An 8483-nucleotide genomic window follows, 5' to 3' on the forward strand; every position below is an offset into this window, starting at 1 on the left:
GCTCAGTCACCCAACATCCCTCCCCCATTTTCCCCAATATGACCCTGTCTAGAGTTTTCTCTCTTGTCACTGCCCAAATATACTGTAGCCCATAAAATCGACTTCAGCCCACATGTATTTGAAGAGAAATAAGATAGTATTTATTAGCTTCCAGATAATAGGTGGATGCACTGCGTATGGAAATGACAAGCTTTAGTGTGTCTTTTGATTTTGTAGCTTTGTGAAGCATAATACAATGTCTCTAATTATTTCTGTGATCGGTTGCAGAGTACACACCACGGAAATCTTTGTGCGTACCTTTGAGAGGAGCGAGACCCCATCTCTTTATGGGAACTTCGGGGTACCACTTCCGAGAGCCTATTGCTGGGCATCTTGGCCTTTGCCGAGAGGTCTGGAGAGGGCGCCCCTAGCCAGCGTCCGCGTCTGGGTGAAAACTACATTACCCAGATGTCTCTGCGCTGCGCGTCTGCGGCGCTGGGCCAATGAAGGAGAGCGTCCGAGGAGAAGGACGCTCTCATACTTTGCGAAACCTGTCAAGGAGGGACTTCCGGCGTTCTCCCGGCGGCGGTCATTTTGGTGACCATGGGTCGGCCTGCTTAATCCGGTTCTGGAGCTCTTGGTCCGGCCCGAGGTAAAGTGAGCGGGAAGGGGCGAGAGAGGACGTTGTCTGCAGCTCATAGAGGCGGGTCTGTGGCTCGGAGAGGGCGCCGCCTGGGGTGACTCCGCCCGGGGGCTGGGGTAGGGGCTTGGCTGAGCCCACGGCGCCCGGGCTTGGTCGCCCGACTCTCCCGGCTTCGCTCCGCCACAGGCTCTCTGGCGGCTGTGCTGAGGGACCCAGCAGAGGTTGATGCTCTGTGCCGCAGGCCTTCACCTGCCCAGACCCCCACCTCCGAATCCTAAAGCTTCGAATGAGGGGTGCCTGCTCGGGTCACTTCAGGTTGTCCCCTTTAAGACAGTGGAGCGTTCCTGGGTGGAGTCCCCATTTCTGACACCCAGTGTAATGAGTAGAGGACTTTTACACGCAGAGGGACCAACGTGCAGAGCCATGGAGGTGCGATTGAGGAGCATTCGGGAAACCTGGGGCGAGTCTCCTTATGGAAACTTTGTGAGCGGATGAGCCCTATGTGGAATGGTAGTTGCCCGAGCAGCTGGGCCTGCATTCTGAAGACGCTGGTAGCCACGGAGAGTTGTGAGCAGATAGACTAGATTTGAGCTAGAATTCTAAAAGTTTCCTAAAGGATTCTGAGAGATCAAACTGCGTGCGGGGTAGAGGGTAGGGGTGGGCAGTTGAGGACAGTGGATATGGGGTGACGTTGTGGAGGCTACTGCAAACAGACCAGAATTACCATGGAGGCTGGACCGGAGAGGTGGCTGTAGAGTGGGGAGAAGTGATCCAATTATGAGAAGTTTTTTTTTTTTTTTAATTTATTTATTTTGGCTGCTCTGGGTCTTAGTTACGGCGCACGGGATCTTTGTTGTAGCATGTGGGCTCTTAGTTGTGGCATGTTTGCAGGATCTAGTTCCCTGACCAGAGATCGAACCCAGGCCCCCTGCATTGGGAGTGCAGAGTCTTAACCACTGGGCCACCAGGGAAGTCCCTATGAGAAGATTTTAAAGGACAGAAAAACTAGCATCCACTCAGCCCTCTTTCCCCATTTTTAACTAGGAGTTTATGAAACAACCACTCATTTCAACACCGAGAGATCAGTATTTTAAATGTGTAGGTATAGGTAGGCATTTCAATTCAACACTGAAATGTATGAATTTAACAAGTTTATGCAAACACTTAATATTTGGTTCACACCTTAATATACCATAAAGCAGTATATTAAGACACTAAAAAGTCTTAAATATTACATTTTCTCAAATACTCAAAAGGTAAATATAACACACATCTAAAATTTCAAAAGCCATTAAATCATTTGCACTGAAAACATTGACAAAAGCCTTAATTCTGTGGATGGTAGTTATAGCTCATATTTAACACTTGACATACACTAAGGCATACAATACCAACATCAGCCCCATTAGGTTGGTACCATTTTTATGCCCATTCTACAGATAAAAACACTGAGGCACAGGAAGATTGAGTCCTAGTTTAAGGTTACACAGCTAGTAAGAGGCAGCACCAAGGACTGAAGCCCAGAAGTTAAAGTCAGGTCATCTTGCTTCAGGGTAGGCATAGGAGGTTGGATCAGCCCTTGAGACCCCACCATGGATGCCCTTCACTCATAGTCTCACTCTTCCCACAGGTTTCCATGGCTTCAGAAGCACTTATGAGCAATGCACAGGTGACTAAAGATTGTCTCAGGCCCTCACTCTCCCCATCTCCCACTCATGGTCTCCAGGATGTGTCCTGGGACCCCCTGCCTGCCACTCTACTGTTATCATTGGTTCTGAGGCCTCTCCTCAGACTCAAGACCCTGAATCCAGGCCAGGGGTTATATGGAGGGGTCCCTGGTTTCTGGCCACTAATAGTCTGTCCTGTAGAAGGTATTAAATGTACTGGAATCACCACGTGCAAATGCTTAGAGGTGAGACTGAGTGGCAACCGCAGTTCTCCATTACGTCTTACAGGATCAGAGAGCCGGAGTGCAGGAGTCAGGCCTGAAATGGCAGGCTGAGGAACTGTGCCTCTATTCTGGGGACACTGGGAGCCATGGAAGTTTTGGAGTAGAAGAGGGTCTGAATCAGATCTAAACAGACTTTCTCTGGTCGCAGAGGGGAGAGCAGACAGTAGGAGTGAGGGAGGCTTCTGCAGTACTCCAGATGAGTGTGGTGACAGCTGGACCAGGTTGGTGGCTGGATCAGGGTAGTGGCTGTGGATGGGGGTTTGTGGATTTGTTTTTAAGGTAGGTCCAACAAAACTTTCTGACTAGAGAGGGGAGTTGTCTAAGTTTTGGCCTTTGCAGCTGGAAGGAAGGAGATGCCATTAACTGGAATGGGGAAATCACTTGTAGGCGTAATTTTCAAGAGGGAATATTAGGAGTTAGATTTTGGCCATGTTGAGTCTGAGATGCAGAGACCCCCCCCAAGTGGAGGCTTTGAGTGGACAGCTGGACATAGGTCTGGATTTCAGGGGAAGGATTCAGGTTGGAGACGCCACAAGCTGGTGGCCTGTGTGTGGACTGGGGTGGAGCTCTGAGTCATTTAGGAAGGGGAGTCTTCAGATCATGGTGACAGTGTTGTTAGGGGACAAGGAAGAGGAGGGCCAGATTGGAGGACTGGGCCTCTCTCTGGAGCACCTGAATGGGGCTGGTGCACATCACAAAGGCATATGAGGGAGAGTAGCGGCTGTGCGGGAGGAGGTAGGTGTGGGGGAGAGGTGGGTCTGTAGGGGACCAAGGCTTCCAAGGGGGAGTGCACATGAGGTGGATGTGGGAGCATAGCAGTAATGGAGGTGAGATGGCAGTGAGGCCAAGGGCTACTCCCCCCTCTAAAAGCACGCTAGAGTTTTGTGGTGACCTTTGGTGAGGCCTGCAGGGTTTCACTCAGGCTGGCAGATAAGCTCAGGGGCAAATGGGTCAGCTGGGAGAGTAGCTAGGCCTGGGCTGGGGGACGGGAGGTTCTGGGTTTTGAATGAGGCTTGAATGGAAAGAGGAAGGCTGAGACTGGTGAAGGGACAGCATGTGTAACACAGCAGTAAAGAGAACTTAAAAGTATGTGGCACCTGCATGTGGTTCTAGGTGGCTGAAGCTGAAGCAAGGGAAGGGCATGGTGGAGAGGCCTTTAAAGCAGGGCTAGGGGCTTCCCCTGCCAGTGTGGGCCATCAGGGCTCTGGGGCAGGATGGATCGTAACTGCGTTTGGCAAGCACTCTCCAGATGCCTTGTGCAGAGTGGCATGTGGGGAGATGCCTTTGGTGTGGGCTGAGGTGGAGGAGGTAGCAGTGGTGGTGGGGGGTTGGAAATGTGGGGGAGGCGTTGTCAATGGAGTGATGTGCTCAGTGGAGAGAGCGAGAACTGAAGGTCCCAGGGGCTTGCTCCCAGCAGCTTAAAGGAAGAAAACTAAGCCCATGTCTGGTGTATCTGGGAACCCTTGGGGAACTTGCTGGCAAGAGTGGAGGTGGAGACTTTCATGCCATGCCCAGTGCTTGGATGGCATTTATTTATTTGCCCACATGCCTATCGTGGATGTGGGATGGCACATTGATCAATAGGAAAGAGGAGAATGCTGGCACCAGTGGCATCTGGGCCTTGTATATCCTGAGTTTTGGAGCTGGAGAGGAGTGGGGGCAGGGAGTGGATGTTTGGGGGACTGAGGGTCCTGGTGAGAGAGGCTGCTCAAGGACGTTGCCTTCCCCATCATGGTAGGGCACTGTAACCTTTGAGGATGTAGCTGTGGATTTGTCTCAGGAGGAGTGGGAGCTTCTTGATGGGACTCAGAGACTCCTGTACCATGATGTGATGTTGGAGAATTTTGCACTTGCAACCTCACTGGGTAAGTCCTTCACACTCAACTGAGTGTCTTTGACTGGGTTCTTTCCTTCCTTGTTTCTCCAGGGGCCACTCTTTCCTTCACACAGCCAGACTGTGGACATTGCTCCCTCCCTGTGTTTTCTTTCATAGGTGCTGTGGGTGCCAGGCTTGGCTGAGTGTACTTTCCCATCCTCTCCCAAGCAACCCTTCAGCATCCCTGAAGCCTTTCAGGGAAGGATATGGGAGTAGGAAGTCTGCAATGAAACCAGTGGATCCCAAAGACTTGGTCACCCTGGCAGAGTGACTGTCCAGATATATTGCAACTCTCTGCCCCAGTTCTGCCCCCTTCCCTCCAGCTGGCATTTTCTCATGCCTGACTGTGCCAGGAATTGCAGGCACCAACATGGTCATTACTTGTGGGGACCACTGGGCTATTCCTATAAGATACTCCTCCAAGGTTCTTTTTGTAACATTAGTTTTTTTTCCTGTGGTCATGGGGTGGGTTGCTCTGCACCAGTGCTGTCTACTCACCTGCCTTGTCTTTCACTTAGGACTTGCATCTTCCAGGTTCCATGTTGTTGCCCACCTGGAGTTGCAGGGAGAGCTGTGGGTGCCTGACCGGGCAGGCCTGACTCCAGCCATAGCAAGAGGGCCCTGGAAGGGGACTGGCCTTGGGAGGTGGGACATGAGGGATGGCTCCATGTCAGGGCTGGGTTCACATCATACCAGGAACCTCTCTAGTGCCCATTGTTGTTTTCATGCCAAGGTCAGGGGCCATAATTTACTTCTATCTTTTAATCTCCATTCTTGACAATTTGCCCCTTTATCATTTCTATTCTGACTTCTGGCCAGGGCTAATCCATGCCTGTCTGGCCTTCAGGTCTCCCTATTCCTCTCCACTGCTCCCTCGGAAGGGCTCTCCAGCATTGAGCTACACATAATGTATTGGTGAGATGTACACATATTCTGAGCAGTACATGAACACCAGCTACTTGGTTGCAGTTGATTTCCCCTTTTGTTCAGTGCTCATGTCACTAGCAGACAAGCCCCTGCTGAAAGCCATTTGCAGAGAAGTGAGTTGGGAGACCCAGCTTCTCCTTCCTGTACTGCATCCCACCTGTTTCCTTGCCCATAGTAGACCTCCCCATTGTATGATCTTGCCAGGCTCAGAACTGCACAGCAGACCCTTTCTTACATCACTTCAGCCCCTCTGTCCTCCCAACAGTCCTATGTACTAATTCCTGGGTTTGTAAGAAGTACATTTGTGATAGGGCTGCCCCCTCCCACCAGAGGCTGCATGCTTTCAGATTGTTGGTTTTGAATGAAGGATGAGGAGGCACTTTCTCAAGGCGTGTTACAACTCAGGACTCCCAGGGCAGGTCCAACCACCCAGAAGGCCTACCCTTGTGCGATGTGTGGCCCAGTCTTGAAAGACATTTTGTACCTGGCTGAGCAGCAGGGAATATACCCCAGGCAGAAACTGCACATGTGTGCAGCATGTGTGAAACAACTCTGGTATAAGCATTCACCAGCAACAGAAGCAGCACAGTGGAGAGAAACACCTCAGAAGGGTTGAGGGCTGGCTTTTGTTTGTTAAGAATTGCAGAGTCCACATGTCAGAGAATCCCTTTAGGTATGGGGATGGTAGGAAGGACCTCCAGCCCAGCTTGGGCCTTCTCCAGCACCAGACCACTCACAGCAAGGGGAATTCACCTAGAAGCACTGAATGCAGGGATACTTTTCACAATGGAGAAGGGCATTATAGGTGAATGTGGGAAAGCCTTTAGCCACAAAAATAGGCTCGTTGAACACCAAAGAGTTAACACTGGAGAAAGACCTTATCAGTGCATTGAATGTGGAAAATTCTTTAGGCACAACTCTAGACTTATGGTACACCATAGAGTTCACATGGGTGTAAGGCCTTATGGGTGCAGTGAATGTGGGAAAGCCTACAGCAGAAGTTCCCACCTTGTTTGGCACAAGAAAGTTCACACAGGAGAAAGGCCTTTATAAGTGCAGGGAATGTGGGAAAACCTACAGCAGAAGCACCCACCTTGTTTGGCATAAAAAAACACTGGAGAAAGGCCTTATGAATGCAGCAAATGTGGGAAAGGCTATAGCAGCAAACACACACTTGTTCAACACCAGAGACTATACACTGGAGAATGGCCTTATGAATGCAGTGAATGTGGGACATTCTTTAGCCACAAGTCCAGCCTCATTAAACATCAGAGAAGTCACATTGTAGAAAAGCCTTAAGCTAATGGCCTTTCCTCATTTGTTACCAGAAAGTTCAAACTGGAGAAAGGCCTCTGCAGTGCAGGGTGTTTGCTCTCTCCTTGGTCAACGGGAATGACACCAGGGAGAAGTTCTGAGAGTAGTCTTTATAAAGTAGCCATCAACCGAAAGTTGTATCTCATACATCTGAACATCCACAGTGGGGAGATTTCGTATGAGTGCCGGTTATGTGGGAAGCTCTCAGGACCTGTATTGCAGTTTGGCCTGCTCAAGGCCCTTGCCTGAGTTAAATCACTGCCAGTACCTGTGGCAGAAGCCATCTCGCCTCTGCCTGCTGGCTAATGTGCATCAGGTTACCCAGTGTGCCCAGGGAAGGCAGACCTCTGTACACCCCCCCTTCCCTGGAGGAAATCATGAGTGGTCTAAGGCCATTGGAGGCATAATTACATTCACACACTGGGTGTGATTAGAGTTGGGGGGAGCGAGCTAAAGAGGATGTACCCCATCTGTAGTGCTTCCAGAAATATTCTGCTCACTAAAGCTGTGAGGGATGAGCATGTATAGATATTCTCAGGACTTCTAGATTTACATTTCTTCTATGGACAAGGTCACTGGCAGAGCAAATAATAAAGCTTTCTGGATTCCTGGGGCTACTTGGGCTGTTTACCTCAAAGCCACTGTTAGACAGGCAAGAAAATGGAGACTGAGAGAAGAGAGATATTGTAGTCCAAGAATGTGACTTTTGTGACTCACAGTCTTTATTGCTTGCTATTCTTTCCTTCCATTGAAGTAGAAGTGTCCCACCAGAGGGTTGAGAATAGTTACGGTCAAATCAATATGTTTGTCAAATATTCCAGTTTTTCAAGAGAAGCAGGAGATCCAGATTTTTTGAAAGCTCGATTGAGATATAATTGATGGGCAGTAAACTGTGTACATTTAAAGTGTAAAATGTGATGTTTTGTCATATGTATGGGCATATACATATATGATTTAATGATATTTAACAAATTCATCACCCTCCAAGTTACCTTATCCTCCTTTATAATCCCTCCTGTCCTCCCTCCCTAGCTCCCCATTCTCATGTCTTTCACTAAAAACTTCCAATTCTAGAATTTTGTATAAATGGAATAAATAACAAGATGTTTACTCTTTTTTGCCTTTTTTTCCTCCACACATCATCATTATTTTCAGATTTCTCCATGTTGCATGTATGGGTACTTTATTTGCTTCATTAGAGAGTAGTATTTACTTGTATGGATATATCACAATCTGTTTTTCTATTCATCTTTTAATGGACATTTGGATTGATACTAGTTTGGAGTTACTGCAAATAAAGCTGCTATGGACATTCATGTACTAGGCTTTCTCTTAGGTTTGTCAACTTAAAGAAAAACACAACATAAGGGTTGTGAGTTTAAGTTTTATTCAGGGTCTTACTGAGGACTATAGCCCAGGAGACAGCTCTGAGGAACTGCTCCAAAAACGTAGGGGAGGAGCCAGTATATATATGAATTTTTTGGCTAGGAAATACGTGTAGTCAAGCATACATCTTGGTAAAAGATTACTGCTAATCACAAAGAACAGATATCTCAAGTTAATGATTTTAGTGCTTTTCTATGTATGAGACGATGCAAGAATCTGGGGTCACTAAAGTTCTTCCTGAGATATGCATCTAATTATCTAGGGGCCCATTTATCCAAAGCACAGAGTGACTCATCCTGTTTTTTCATCCTGAATTCCCCTCAAGGTACACTGTTGGTGGTGACTGCAGTGGGTTGTGGCTTAACCCCTGTGTAACTGGATGATGAGTGATGCTCTTTGTTCTTTTT

The 8483-nt window shown here is 48.5% G+C and overlaps 1 long non-coding RNA gene across 1 annotated transcript; it reads left to right on the forward strand.

The window, feature by feature from the left end:
• The first annotated feature begins 510 nt into the window (after window positions 1-510).
• On the forward strand, window positions 511-8006 carry LOC130705736 (uncharacterized). Its single transcript, XR_009006116.1, has 3 exons — window positions 511-631; window positions 4312-4438; window positions 4567-8006. It is a non-coding gene; the product is annotated as an uncharacterized LOC130705736 (long non-coding RNA).
• The last annotated feature ends 477 nt before the right edge of the window (window positions 8007-8483 follow it).

Source organism: Balaenoptera acutorostrata, chromosome 19 (assembly GCF_949987535.1).
Source record: "Balaenoptera acutorostrata chromosome 19, mBalAcu1.1, whole genome shotgun sequence".
Lineage (NCBI taxonomy): Eukaryota > Metazoa > Chordata > Mammalia > Artiodactyla > Balaenopteridae > Balaenoptera > Balaenoptera acutorostrata.